This window comes from Microcaecilia unicolor, chromosome 4 (genome assembly GCF_901765095.1).
Source record: "Microcaecilia unicolor chromosome 4, aMicUni1.1, whole genome shotgun sequence".
NCBI lineage: Eukaryota > Metazoa > Chordata > Amphibia > Gymnophiona > Siphonopidae > Microcaecilia > Microcaecilia unicolor.
In genome coordinates, this window is record NC_044034.1 from 186,514,511 (window position 1) to 186,530,212 (window position 15,702).

The 15,702-nt window shown below is 41.4% G+C and overlaps 1 protein-coding gene across 1 annotated transcript in view; it reads right to left on the reverse strand.

The window, feature by feature from the left end:
* The window catches only part of SOX6 (SRY-box transcription factor 6), an 802,914-nt gene extending 789,769 nt beyond the window's left edge, over positions 1–13,145 (reverse strand). The window contains exon 1 of the mRNA XM_030201055.1: positions 13,088–13,145. The gene's annotated coding sequence lies outside the window, so the exon portion shown is untranslated. The remainder of the gene's footprint in view (positions 1–13,087) is intronic.
* Between the last annotated feature and the right edge of the window lie 2,557 nt (positions 13,146–15,702).

The window sequence follows — 15,702 nt, forward strand, 5'->3', positions numbered from 1 at the left end:
CTCCACAGACTTGACTGTCCAGTGGATCCAGCTTCTGCCTATTTTCTTCATCCATGTGCAGTTTTTCTCCTCTCTTCCTTTTCCCTCATCTCATCTCCTTCCTCACTCTTCCCTCCCCTCCATCCATGTCCAGCATTTCTTCTCTCTCCCTTCCCTCTCCTCCATCCATGTCCAGCAACTCTCCTCTCCCCTGCCCCCCTCCAGCCCTCCAAACCCACCCAGCAATTCTCCTCTCTCCCCTGCCCCCCCCTCCAGCCATCCACACCCACTCAACAATTCTCCTCGCTCCCCTGCCTCCTTCGCAGCAGCCGCAGTGAAAGCCCATCTCTAGCCTTCCTTTCATTTCCTGTCAGTGTCCCGCCCTCGCGGAAAGAGGAAATGACGTCAGAAGAAGGCGGGACACTGATGGGAACAAAGGGAAGGCTAGAGATGGGCTTTAACTGTGGCTGCTGCGAAGGAGGTATCAACAATTTAAACCCCCCAGAGCGGCGGGGGATGAGGTAAGCATGGCTTGTGGCGCCCTCCTGCCATGCTTACCTCACTTACCACCGGGTTGCGCCACCCCTGGGAGCCAGCTTGCCTGCCACAACAACCGGCTCGCAAGAACTTTAAAAATTTAACAACCAGCTCTTGTGAGCCGGTGCAAGCCAGCTCCAGCACACCACTGTCTCTAACATACATAGTCTAGTCCAGAGGTTTTCAAACCAGTCCTCAGGGACCACCTGGCCAGTAAGGTTCTCAGGATAACCTCAATCAATATGCACAAGATAGCTTTGCATGCACTGCCTTTTTTGGTATGCAAATCTCTCTCATGTATATTCATTGTAGATATCCTGAAAACCTAATTGGCTGGGTGATCCCTGAGGACTGGGTTGAAAGCCACTGGCTTAGTCAAGGCAGTAACAATTCCTTACATCAGTGCTTCTCAACCCAGTCCTTGGATCATACTCAGTTAATTGGATTTTCAGGATATCCACAAAGAATATGCATGGAGATAGATCTGCATGCACTGCCTCCTGACTGGCTGGGTGTGTCCCAAGGACTGGGTTGAGAAATACTGCTTTAGATGGGGCTGATCTATATCCCAGAGCTTGATCCAGAACTCTGTAATCGTGGATCCTGGATCTGGCCACTAGGTGTCAGTCTCCCAGGGGCTATGAATGCTGCCTTTGCAGCACTCCCAGTTCCAGCTAATTGGGAACTGAATGGCCACTAAGCCACCAGTTCAGCCCAAATATATATGTTTTCTCTATTGCAGCAGTGCCTCCTATATAGAAAGCTGAGGGAGAAAATGGGAAATGGAAACACTTCTCCTAGATATCTTTTTAAGATGGACTAAGGGGGCTTTTGCTAAACTGTGCTATTAAATACGTATAGTGTATCCTAACATGGGACTTTCCTGCTCACTAAGTCCATTTCTAGTATAGCCATAAATTCAGTCATTTCAAATTATATCTTTTCCTGGCCATGCACCATTGTTAGCATTAGCGTGCAGCCACAGAAAAAAATTAATGTGGGAGCACTTACTGCATCCTATTTAGGCGGTGCCAAGGGCCCCTACATTAAGTCAGTGTTATTCAGTTAGTGTGCGTTAACGTCATTCTCTGCCCAACATACCCCTTCTCACCCCCCCCCCCCCCAAATAAAAATAAATAAATATGTTGAAGCCATTTTTCAGAACAAAAAAACAGCACCACGGGCCTTTAAAAATGGAACACAGTTCTTTAATGAATGAGCCTTGACAAAAAGACCCGACACGGGCCGTGTTTCGGTGACTAGCACCTGCGTCAGGGGTCACAGTGATGACGTGATACAGAAAGTGAAAGTGCCTTGGTGCTTTGTAGCTTTTACTATATGAGACGTGGGGTAAGTAATAATATATTGTAGAGGAATATATTCGAGTTATTCCCCAAGTTTTCCACGTCATCACTGTGACCCCTGACGCAGGTGCTAGTCATCGAAACACGGCCCGTGTCGGGTCTTTTTGTCAAGGCTCATTCATTAAAGAACTGTGTTCCATATTTAAAGGCCCGTGGTGCTGTTTTTTTTGTTTGGACTTTAGTTTGTACTTCGTTCCCTCTCTTTTGTTATATCGAAGCCATTTTTCAGACCACAGGAGTTAGACCAGTAACTCCCGCAATCAGTGCTGAGAGCCGATGTTCAATGCCAGGCCATTTGCAGTGACTGGCATTGAATATCTGGTTTAACTTTAGCCAGTCAGATTTTAACCATCTAAGCCAATATTCAGCACTGGCTGGTTAAAGTCAGACCAGCCAAAGATATTCCAGGTTTTCACATGGCCAAATATGGCTGCCAAACTTGGCCGGTCTGACTTTAAAAATCAGCAGATAGCCTGTTATATCATCAGATATAACTGGCTAGCTGCTAACTGGCAATATTCAGCAGTACAAGGCTGGCCATGTACCGCTGAATATCAGCGGATAGCTAGTTATCCCGCATTTAACCAGTCAGGTGACAATCCTGGCCAATCAAATGCAGTTGACTACTGAGGAGCTTGTGGTTAGTGCATGAAAATGGCAAAACTCATGCAAAATGCCTTACTGCATCCTGCATGGGGCCATTTTCCCCATATTAAGAGCACAATAGTGTTTAACGCAGTTTAGTAGAAGAGTTTCTAATAAAGCTAAACTCCAAGCTCCTAGAAAAGCCTGAGCTCTGGTTTTACTCTTGATCAGTCGTTTGAAAAGAACTCATTTATATTTTGGATGTTACATGAAAGTATAAGTGTCAGGAGTTTCTTGGACTCAAACTTTATTCTGCTTGAGGGTAGGCTGCCCTCATTACATTCTAAGATACATAATTATAATATGGTGAAATAGAGCAACGGAACCCACCAGAATCTGAAGCAGGTCCCACTGCAGTAAAAAAAATATATATTTTCTACCACTTAGCTGACAATGTTGATGCCACCTTATTTATGCAGCTTAAGATTGCTCATTGGCCTGGAGCTCAAATACTTTGGAATGCTTTGACTCATGAATTGTTAGTCCTGATAATGTTACATCACGCAAACCACCTCTGTTTAATTGGTTGGTATTAACTTCTCTGTAATGGTTGCCTTTAAAGTCCTATGCCATGTGTCTTTGCATATCCAATTTCTTTCTGTTGCAAAAAGTCTGACCTCTGATCTGCCCATTGACTTTTTATAGACTGGAACAATAGTGAATTACCAGCAATATCAGCACAGTACAGCTTGTGAACTTGTCTATCAGTAACTTATTAGCGTTTGCTTTCGGAAGCAAGTTATGGAGCTTACAAACAAATGTAGAAAATTAACAATTGCAGGAAAAAAACAATGGGTGCTATATATAGACATTAACCTACAATTTGTTTTATCATATTGAAGGACTTAATTGTTTTTAGTTGAAAGATTAGCATAAATGTTTCTGCACTGGGTGCCAAAATCATTAGAATTGAAAGTATTGTTTAAAAAAAAAAGTTTATTATATTAATCCCATATAAACTTCAGTACACAGAGTTTCTATACGCTAGAGTTTAGCATATATGTAAAATCTGCATACGTGCTAAACTCAATCATAACCCATAGTTTGTCCACATTAAAAACAACCTGCACATACATTAGTGTCCAAAATGATATGCACAAAGCCTTACGCAAATTAGCACAAGGCCCTCTGGGCCATAATATTAGAACCTGCTCTGGCTATGTGTTAAAAGTTAGTATTTGCAGGACTAGTACACTAATATTTAAAACTGAAGAAGGCCAAGACCTCAGATCTTGCCAAACACAGATCAGAGCTTCCATCCTTCAGCGAAGAGTGGACATCCCCAGTAGATACTGTACCCCCTCATACCTATCTACAGTGTTCTCCCCAGAAATTTTTGCCAGCTGGGTGGCATGAAAAATATCCATGTGGGGGCAGGGGAAGTATCGCACAGTATTACAAAAATTTCTGCGCACAGTATTATAAACATTTCTGTTAAATTAGCCGGGTGTTCAGTGAAATCAGCTGATAGCTTAGGGCCCACCCACTTAGGGCTCAGGCCCACCTAACAGTAGCACACATTTAGCGGTAACTGGTGGGGATCCCAAGCTCTGCCAACTGAAAACTTCCCCCTGATGGTAACGAAAATGCCACTCTCCACGTTATCAGTACCTGCGCATGCTCAGTTTTCAGCGCATGCCTGCTGCAGATTGCCAAGGTGGAAAGAAACGTTTTTCCACCAGCTGAGATAATTTTTTTGGTGGGGGGGGGGGAGAACATTTAATGCGCACCCACTTCTTGCCTAGGCCCACCCAAAATCTGTTGTCTGGCTACGCCCCTGGCGTATGTGAGACACAGTGTGAGACAGAGAGAGTGTGTTTCACACAGATACAGTGTGTGTGAGAGAGTGTGTGTGAGACACAGACTCTCTGTGAGACTGAGTGTATGAGACCAAGAGAGTGTGTGAGTGACTGTGTGACACATAGAGAGTGAATGTGATACAGTGTGAGACATAGAGTGTGTGAGAGAAAGACATTGACTGTGAGAGAGAGAGAGAGAGAGAGAGTGTGTGTGAGAGAGAGAGAGTGTGTGTGTGTGTGTGTGTGTGAGACAGAGATACTTCCCCCCCCCCTCTCTGGTGTCAGGCCCCCCTCCCTCCCTCTCTCTGATGTCAGCCCCCTCCCCCTCTCTCTCTCTCTGGTGTCTGAGCGTTACTGTGCAGGACGCTGAGCTCTGGCTGTGTTTCAAGGAACTGACCAATCCTATTTAATAGAATGCACCTCCAACATTCTGAAGCCGAGCAACCTCGTGTGGTTGGTCACTTCTGCTTGTGACGAACCTGGAAGTACGTGATGTCAATTCAGGAGATGGATACAGAGAGCAGGAATGCCTCAGCCATGCAGTCAGCGTCAGAATGTTGGAGGTGCATTTTATTATATAGGATGCTTAGATTCTATGTATCCCAATTTCTAAGAGATCACAGTATAACATAAAAATAATAAACAGGCATATAAACTAAATTAGACCTTTAGAATGGTGGCATAATTATCACTTCTCCTGCACACTATGTGATAATTAGGGCTCCTTTCAGGTGTTAACCAACAGACATCAATAAGATGGGAAGTTGATATTGTGAGCTATAGTTGAGGCGGGTCATTTTACCACAAGTCAGGTTATTTTAGCCCAGGGTCCCATTTTATGGAATGAGACCTTAAGCTAAAATAACCCATCTTGTGATAAAATAACCCAGTAGGCCATGTTGATAACTCTCCCCCCCTTTATTAATTTATTATTTTATTTATTACTTATTAGATTTATTTATCACCTTTTTGAAGACATTCATCCAAGGCAGTGTACAGGAATAATAAGCCAAACATAAGCAATAGAAAATTACAGCAGTAAACATATTCAAACAACAATACATATTATAGCATAGTCTGCTATTTACAATGTCAACACAATACATGCAAAAATACCAAGCAACACTGCTATTTTGTACTCTCGAATTAGCTAGAAGCTAAACACCTAATAAAAATACACTCTCCAAAGTTAACAGAAAGAAAAATGTCTTAAGTTTGTTTCTGAATTCTCTGAGATTAATCCCTAAATCTAATTCAGTTGGCTAAGAAATTCCACAATAAAGGGCCCTCAATAGAATACGCACAGTGCTGAACACATACTAAGTGGGCTTGTTTAACAGAGGGGACACTAATCAGGCCCTGGAGAATGAAGCATGCATCCCACACTATGAAATCTGTGGTGTCTGACCTCTGATGGGGAGCAGAGAATGTAATCACTAGTGCTAACCTTTCTTTTCACTTTGAGAAAGTTAGCATGAGAGATTTCGAGATGCAGTTCATGCACAAGTGAGAGAGCCCCTGTTCTATTTAGCATGTACCTTATAGCCTGAGCACATATTTAATCTCATTAACTCAAGGGCCCTTTTACAATAATGGCTGTGTGATCATTTCTACATTAGTACGTTGACCCTTATTGCCACCTATTTTGTAGGTGGTAAGAGCTCGCATGCTAATTAGCATACCCATACCCATGCAAAAACTACAAAGGGATGCCTGAGCGTGCCCTGCAGTAGTGCATGTTAACCTGTTGTACACACACTTTAGTGCTTCCTGCAGCTTAGTAAAAAGACCCCTTAGTGAATTGCACACTGAATCAGTGTGTATTTCAGTGTAAAGGCCTCAAAATACAGAAAATTCATCAATTCAGTGTGGTTCTTTTCTCCATCTGAATTCTGGCTTCAGATATCCAAACTGTTTGACCATGGTAATACTTTATAACATCTGCAAGTTGCCTTCATCTACAGCAACATACGTTATATTAAAATATCAATCTGCATACGGTTTCCTGCAATTTTGTGAACCGGTGCAGGGAAAGGAATGAACTACACATTCATAAGAAGGGTACGGTTGTAAAACAGAAGCTTCACGTGCCATGTCACCGTGTAGAGCATATGGTAAAATACTTGGCTTACAGCCCAATTTGTTTTCTTCTAAAATATTTTGGCACTCATTCCCAAGCCAAGTGCAGAACTTCAGTGATTTTTTTTTTTTTTTTGGCATCTTAGGCCATGAAACAGATATCTGTATCTAGCCAACTTTCACTAAATCATTTAGCAACTCTGCATAGTAAAATGAAAGACAGGAAAAAAAAAAAGGTTGTCGGTTCAATAACTGTTTTTTTTTTAATTTAATGAAAGCCCTTCTGTGCTGTGTCTTCAAGCAGTGAGGTCTGTCTGATTCAATAGCGTTGCACAAGCATCAAAGCAGTTAAATATAGGTGCCAAACCACATGGCCAGGAGCTCCTTGTACTGTGAGTTAGTGTTACCTGACAGCTTAGTGAATGTAAAATTACTTGTTTCTCTAATGGAGGACAATCAAATTGTCACCCATTGTAATAACACATAACTGGTGATCATAAGAACATAAGCGTTGCCACACTGGAACAGACCGAAGGTCCATCAATCCCACTATCCTCTTTCTAATCCAGGTCGCAAGAGACAAAACAGTAAAACAGATTTTAATGGCTTATGGACTTTTCTTTTAGGAAATTATCCACACCTTTCTTAAACCCTGCTAAGCTAACTGCTTTTTACCACATTCTCTGACAATGAATTCGAGAGTTTAATTACACATTGAGTGAAGAAATATTTTCTCTGGTTTGTTTTAAATGTACTAAGTAGCTTTATTGTGTGCCCCCTAGTCATAGTATTTTTGGGAAGAGTAAACAAGTGATTCATGTCTACCTGTACCACTCCACTCAGTATTTTAGAGACCTCTATCATATCTCCCCTCAGCCGTCTCTTCTCCAAACTGAAGAGCCCTAGCCACTTTAGCTTTTCCTCATAGTGAAGTCACCCTATCCTTTTATCATTTTCATCGCCCTTCTCTAATTCTGCTATATCTTTTTTCAGATGTGGTGACCAGAACTGCACACTGTTCCTGATGCCTTCAAACATACCGTAGTCACACCACTCCTTAAAAAACCTTCATTGGACCCTACCTGTCCTTCCAACTATCACCTGATCTTCCTCCTCCCTTTCCTATCCAAGATAACTTGAACATGCTGCTCACTACAGTTGTCTTGACTTTCTTTCATGTCAAGCTATTCTTGATCCACTTGAATCTGGCTTTTGCCCTCTTTATTCAACTGAAATAGCGCTTGCTAAAGTCTCCAATGACCTGTTCCTGGCCAGATCCAAAGGTCTCTATTCTATCCTCATCCTTCTCAATCTATCTGCTGCTTTTGACACTGTTGGTCACAGCCTACTCCTTGATACGCTGTCCTCACTTCGATTTCAGGGTTCTGTTCTTTCCTGGTTTTCTTCTAATCTTTCCCATCGTACTTTTAGTGTACACTCTAGTGGATCCTCCTCCACTTCTATCCCACTGTCAGTTGGTGTACCCAAGGGATCCGTCCTGGGACCGCTTCTTTTCTCCATCTATACTTCCTCCCTTGATACTCTGATCTCATCTCATGGTTTTCAGTATCATCTTTACGCTGATGACTCCCAGATCTACCTCTCCACACCAGAAATCTCAGCAGAAATCCAGGCCAAAGTATCAGCCTGCCTGTCTGACATTGCTGCCTGGATGTCTCACTGTCATCTGAAACTAAACATGACCAAGACTGAGCTTCTTATCTTTCCCCCTAAACCAACCTCTCCTCTTCCCCCCCCCCCCCCCCCCCACATTCTCTATTACTGTAGATAACATTCTCATCCTCCCTGTCTCATTCTCATCCTCCCTGTCTCATGAGCTCGTAACCTTGGGGTCGTCTTCGACTTCTCTCTCTCCTTCTCTGCACATATTCAGAAGACTGCTAAAACCTGTCGTTTCTTTCTCTATAATATCACCAAAATTTGCCCTTTCCTTTCTGAGCACATTACCAGAACCCTCATCCATACTCTTATCACCTCTCGCTTAGACTAATGCAACTTCCTTCTCACAGGTCTCCCACTTAGCCATCTCTCTCCTCTTCAATCTGTTCAAAATTCTGCTGCACGACTTATATTCTGCCAGTGTCGCTACGTTCATATTAGCCCTCTCCTCAAGTCACTTCACTGGCTTCCTATCCATTTCCGCATACAGTTCAAACTCCTCTTATTGACTTATAAGTGCATTCACTCTGCAGCTCCTCAGTACCTCTCCAATCTCATCTCTCCCTACACTCCTCCCCGGGAACTCTGTTCACTGGGTAAATCTCTCTTATTTGCACCCTTCTCCTCCACTGCTAACTCCATACTCCGTTCCTTTTATCTTGCTGTACCATATGCCTGGAATAGACTTTCTGAGCCGGTATGTCAAGCTCCATCCCTGGCCGTCTTCAAATCTAGGCTAAAAGCCCACCTTTTTGATGCTGCTTTTAACTCCTAACCCTTACTCACTTGTTCAGTACCCTTATTTTATCATCCCCATCTTAGTAATTCCCTTATCTCTTATTTGTCCTATTTGTCTGTCCTAATTAGATTGTAAGCTCTGTTGAGCAGGGACTGTCTCTTCCTGTTCAAGTGTACAGTACTGTGTACGTCTAGTAGAGCTATAGAAATGATAAGTAGTATTAGTAGTAGTGTGGTCACACCATGGAGTGATACAAAGGCATTTATAACATTCTCATTTTTGTTTTGCATTCCTTTACTAATAATTTCTAACATTCTATTTGCTTTCTTGGCCACTGCTGCACACTGAGCAGAGTTTCAATGTATCATCAACAATGACACCTAGATCCTTTTCCTGGGTGGTGACTCCTAATGTGGAACCTTGCATCAAGTAGCTATAACTTTAGGTTTCTCTTTCCCACATGCATCACTTTGCACATGCTCAGGTTAAACATCATCTGCCATTTGGATGCCCAGTCTCCCAGTTTCCTAAGGTCCTCTTGCAAGTTTTCACAATCCTCTTGAGATTTAACAACTTTGAATAACTTTGAGTCATCAGCAAATTTAATTATCTCACTAGTTATTCCCACCTCTAGTTCATTTATAAATATGTTAAAAACAGTGGTCCCAGCACACATCCCTGGCAAACCCCACTATCTACCCCTCTACATTGAGAATACTGACCATGTAACCCTACTCTCTCTGTTTTCTATCTTTTAACTAGATTTTAATCCACAATAGGACATTACCTCCCATCCCATGACTTTTTAATTTCCCCAGGAATCTTTCATGAGGTACTCTGTCAAATGCCTTTTGAAAATCCAGATACACAATATCAACCACCTTTTATCCACATGTTTATTCACCCCTTCAAAGAAATGTAGTAGATTGGTGAGACAAGGTTTCTCTTGACTAAATCCATGTTGGCTTTGTCTCATTAATCCATGCTTATGTATATGCTCTGTAATTTTGTTCTTTATAATAGCCTCCACCATTTTGCCCGGCACCAATGTCAGGCTCACCACAGTGCAAACGTAAATACCAGGAAGAAAACACCAAATGAAATCTAAGTCTCTAGAAACTGTAAACACATTTCTTTGGCTTCCTCATGAGAGTAATGAATGTATTCCTCAACAGCTAGAATTAGACTATAGTTGCCTGGATATTATTCAGCAATGAGGCTTAGTAGCATGACAAGAGGTGTACAAGGGGAAAACAGGAAAAGATGTCATATAAACAAGACAGTATAAATGCATGAGCACTTTTGCTATTGGCACTGTTTCTCCTTTAGACCTACAGCTGTAATTTCTGCAATTGCATTTTTGTACTAGTGAAGCATTTGAAACTATAACATGGCTATTATAAAAAAAAGAACATAGTTTTCCAAATATATAGGGAGGGGATCATTTACTAACAGTAAGCTCATGCTACCTGCTGCAGGGCCAGTTTTATTCCTGTTGGCCCTATAGCACTTAATGCATACTAACTGTTAGTAAATGGCCCCATAAAAAAAGCTAAGTATCTGTTCTTTGCGTTTAGAAACTCCTACCATAATGAACTTCGGAAAATCTAGGAACTGGTGGTACACATATATTAGGGCAAGGAAGAAAATGGACCTACAGAAAATGACCTAGAAAAAGAAAATCCCAGAGGCAAGTTAACTTCTGGGACTGCTAATTTATTTGATGCTTTGTCATGTCTCTCCCTCTCTCTTTAATTTAATCATGTTTTTGTCTGTCTTCTTACTCTTAAATCCCTCTTTTTGCTTTCAGAATTTCCCTTCCCAATGTCATTCTTCAAGCTATTTCTAAATGCTAGATATGCATTCATACATTAGATCTATTTTCTGTTCTAATGGAAATTTATGTAGTGGATCAGAACTTGTTTCTGATGACAAATAGAGCAGTCATACTTTAAGTTACATAAGTCCACAACAGTGGGGGAACGTAAGTGAGAAAAAGTATCAAAAACTTGAGGAACTAGCAAAATGTAGAACCTAAAGCAGGATTTCCAATGATTTTGTTGGTAGTTGCTACTAATCAGCTTGTTTTGGTTCATTGTGGTTTTGAGAGAAGTGGGGCAAACCCCATGGCATACATAGATTTGTCACTCTGATTTCCCCAATAAATGGAAGACTAATCAATGGAGTACAAACCAGGACTGGTTCTGCCTTAGCTGACAAATTGGATCAACCTCTGAGTGACCTAGACAAGAAATGGTCAAAAGATTGTTGTCCACATAGTCCACAGGAAGCAAAGTGTTGGGTGGAAGCAATAAGAAGGGAAAATAAAGCTACAATGAATATGCAGTGGTAGATCAGTGGAAGAGAGTTGGAAACATGCAAGAAATACTGAAAAGATGGACTTTTCATTTCTTAACAGCTTACAATAGAATGTATCCAGAACCAAAAAAGCATTACCAGTATCAAATCCAAGTTGCCTGTTCTAACTTTGAAAATAGATCAGCACATGGACCATCCTTCGTCAAAAAGAAATCAGGCTGTTTTCAAAAGAATCAAGCACAACTTTAGTTGTAAGCTCTTCTTTTTATTTCATATATGATCTTTCAGTTCTACCACTTTTTACCTTTGCGTTTTTTTTACTTATATGATTTCCAGTGGAGGAGGAAGCACCCTGGACTCTCTCTCTCTCTCTCTCTCTCTCTCTCTCTCTCTCTCTCTCTTTCTCTTTTGCCTTTGGCCTTAGGCTACATGTTGTCAGTCTTTCCCACTTCTGTTTGCTGCAAATAACAGATCAGAGGCAGGCAAAAAAAAAAAATGTGTAGCGTTGATTATTTCCTCTTGACAGTACAATAAAATCAAATTGTTTCCACTCAATTATTGATATTTCTTGCAGACATGCCATGGTTGAACACAAATCACTGCAGGTAAGAAATAAGAACTGAAAAAAGGGGTAATATTCTATAACTGAATAATAACAAAAAATATTTTCTGTAAAAAAAAATAGAATGACTAACAAAATGTATGGGTACATTCTGTACAAATGATGTCTTAGTTCATTTATGGAACTGTAAACTTCTATCGGAATCACAAGTGAATCGTGATTACTGAATAAATACTGCCAAGAAAGCTTCCATAAAAATGTCATGTGCCCTTTAACTTTTCAATTCCAACTATTCAGAGTCTGCAGATAATCACCTTCAAAGGTGAAAGCCACAATAAGGAGAGTTGCCTATTTATCTATCGACTTGTACATATAACCAATGGTACACCAGTGGTCAAGATGTTGTTGAATTCTCCGCTCTGTCTCTATTTCCCTTCCCTCCAACATAAAGCATGTCATGCTTCTCCGTATCTAACGATAAAGCAATGCGTGATGATAGATAAGTGTGGGAGAATTGATACCCAGAGAGATATACAAGCAGAGATATAAGTGAAAAAGTTTATTAATAAACAGTGATACTGAGCTGTCACTTTTTCAGATTGTAGAATACAGTCAAGAGTGCCATTTGCACTAGTTGAGATGCTGTCACTTGCAGCACAGGCAGTCCATGAGCAGAGTACAGCACTGCATTGTGAATGTAAAAGTAATAAATAGTAAAAAGGGGAACAAGCTTTCATGTGCACTAAGAAATAATATCTTAACTCAATGTTTCAGCGACAAGTAACCAAGAGCATGTCTTCTTTAGGAAACTGGCAGGACACGGAAGCCAACACAATGGGTCAGCAAACACTTTCTCTGCCCTTGGCAGCACTCACCTACAGCCTGATTCTGCTTTCAGCATCGCTGCTTGGAAACATCTGAGCGCACTACTGCGTTCGAACTAGAATCGTTTTTACAGTGCTGCTGACAATAAATGTTATGAGAGCTGCCAATGAGGATCATATTCCTGGCACATTACATCAAAGTCACATATAATTCAGTTCTGTTACAAATCCTAGAAGCGCAAAGTCATCTCTACCAGATATAAATGTAATTATCAGAGTAATGGCTTGCCGCTCTTTGTAGCACATTTTAGCTACGTTCCTTAAAAGTATATTTGGGGTTGGATATTTGTTTCAAGTATTGTCTAGTATTATATCAATAGCTTAAATAAACATTGACCAAGAACATGTTTAAAAACCTTTGTCGTTAGAATTAACCATACATCTGTGGAATTTGGGTTTCTGCTCTTAATTGTGTGACTTTGTTTTTTCTGTAAAAATATACCACTTACACGCATACAGGTAATATTAAAGAACTTGAAAAGTCGTACGGACTCACTCACATATAGCCGTTGTCCTTCCACTCGTCAGTCCTACGTTCTCCTATCAAACCAGTCAGAACTTCAGAACTTGATGGCATAACACCTCTGACACCTTCCCAAAGCACCAGGGAAGCCACTGCCGGAAAACCGCATTCAGTTAATCTCTGCCAAGTCCCAAGCCGGCATATCCATCCACAAGCATCTGTAATTTATAAGTCGTCGTACGAGTTCACCAAATTAAATACTTAAAATCGGAAAAGAAACTGAAGGACTTGGAGGAGTTGGGGCCTTTTGGGAGATACTGTACCCAACATGCCTTCTGCCTCTGCTGCTGCAGTTAAGCAAACTTTTCAGCCAGGCAAGGCATCATCCAGTGGAACCTATTTGCTGAGTAACAGTGAAGCTTTGTGGTTTGCTTCACAGTTGACAGTAAGTTATGAGCCCTTTGTGAGCACAGGGGAAGGAAAACAGAGATCGGAATTTGGCAGGAAAATATAATACAGAATTCTCCTGCCTATGGAACCTGAATTTTTGTGAAAACAATCAAGCATTGTTGAAAGAAAGAAAAGCAACTCTGACAGATGAAATATAGAGGGGCCCCTTTTAGGAAAACAGTAAACAAAGCGCCATTCAGGCCAGGTCCATTCTGTCATTCATAAAGATAGTTTCTTCTGTGTGGTGAGAGTTTACAGCAAAGAGTTCAGATTCAACAAATCAAGTGTAAAATCTCCCACAGTCCGCAGTGAAACTGCCAGCAAGGAAAAGGACAGGAATGACAAAGAGAAAAATATCACAAGTTTAGGGGGACGGGGGGGGGGGGGGGACGGGGGGGGGGGGGGTTCTGTTTGGGAAAGGGAACACAATGTCATGGGGTAAAAAGAGGATCTAAGAAAAGTCTAAAAGACAAGTTAAAAAAAGCCAACAATTGTTAATTATAAAGACCTAATTTTGTCCGAGACAGGAAAAGAGAAGGACAGTGGAGATCAGTCAATAGAAATATGAAAGGAAGGAGCCGTTCTTGGTGATTGTCAGAGAACTGTGTCTCTATTTCTCCAGGCTGGTCCTCATGAGGTCATCATTGGCATGGAAAGCTTAAAAACTTGGGCTGGTACAACTATAGTTTGGACATCTGGAATGTCAGTACACAGTGGGCTACTTTCTCCAAAAGTATCTTAATTCCTTTTTTTTTTTTTCCAAAAATAGGCACCCAAAGCCAGCTTTAGTCACCCAAACTGGAAAATGTACAGCAGAGAGTGAAATGAAAAGCATTTTTGTTTCCTTACACTCTTCGACTAGTAATAAGATTTCTGCAGGGGCAAATTAAGGAAATTGTGTTCCACATAACTTTGATTAAGAGAGGCTATTTTTTGCTACATGTCTGGCAATTGTTTCTCAGTTATGACTGACATGAATTTCAGACAGGACCAGGATTCTTTATCCATGTGTTATTGCAGCCAACACAGTAATTGTTAATACTTTAAAGAGTAGGTTGGGACCACAAGCCAATTAGAGGCAAATCACAAGTGGAGGCTCATTTTCAAAGCACATAGACTTACAAAGTTTCATAGTAACCTATGGAACTTTGAAAGTCTAAGTACTTTTAAAATGAGCACCATTATTGCACATCATTTGGAAAATATGAACAGAAGTACATGCTTTCGCTACACCCAGCTAAAGTAACAGCTTTTATTAAATCGTGTTTTCACTTGGAGCCAAACCAAACCACTCCCAAGCGAGTACTGCTTGGTAGAGGTAAAATAATACAAATTGCTTTATTTAGACCAGTCATTCCTAACACAGTCCTTGGGGCACACCTAATGCCATCGGGTTTTTGGAATATCCACAATAAATAATAAATGAGATAGATTGCATACACTGCCTCAGTTGAATGCAAATCTAATCATGAATATTCATTGCAGATATCCTGAAAACCTGATGGAACTAGATGTGTCCTGAGGTCTGGCTGATTTAGACAGTGGAAACTATAGTTTGTAGGTGAAACCACATAACTACACTTTTATCAGTTACTCTAAAACAAAGTCTACACAGACAGTAACCTTATAGCAGATCATCCAGGTGCGGAGGCCCGTGGATGATTTTTTTTCGGCCTATTTCATAAAGACACATTAGGTATCTAGAAAGTCAATAATCGGTTAGCAGTGGTCAGCAGTTTTTTCTAACTACCGACCACTGCAGGCAGAATTTGGCTCTAATATTCAATGCCAGGGACCATGTCTAGGCACCGGCATTGAATATCAGGGTCTGACCAGTCTGAAGATAGCTGTCAGTACCCATGTGGGTCCCAGCTGCTACTTACCTAGGACTCGCATAAGATACTTATATGGCTGAATATTGGCCTGGACCCACTTAAGCAGAGACTACACCATCTGATGGAGCTCAGGGAGGAGGGGTCTTGGATGGTGGTCAGGGAGCAGGAGAGGGTTTTGATGGTCCTTGGGGAGGAGGGGGGTTGGATGGTGATCAGGGAGCAGGAGAGGGCTTTGATGGTGCTCGGAGAGGAGGGGGTTGGATGGTGATCAGGGGCAGGAGAGGGTTCTGATGGAGAAGAGGGTTGGAAAGTGATCGGGGTGGGAGAGGGTTCTGATGGTGCTTGGGGAGAAGAGGGTTGGATAGTG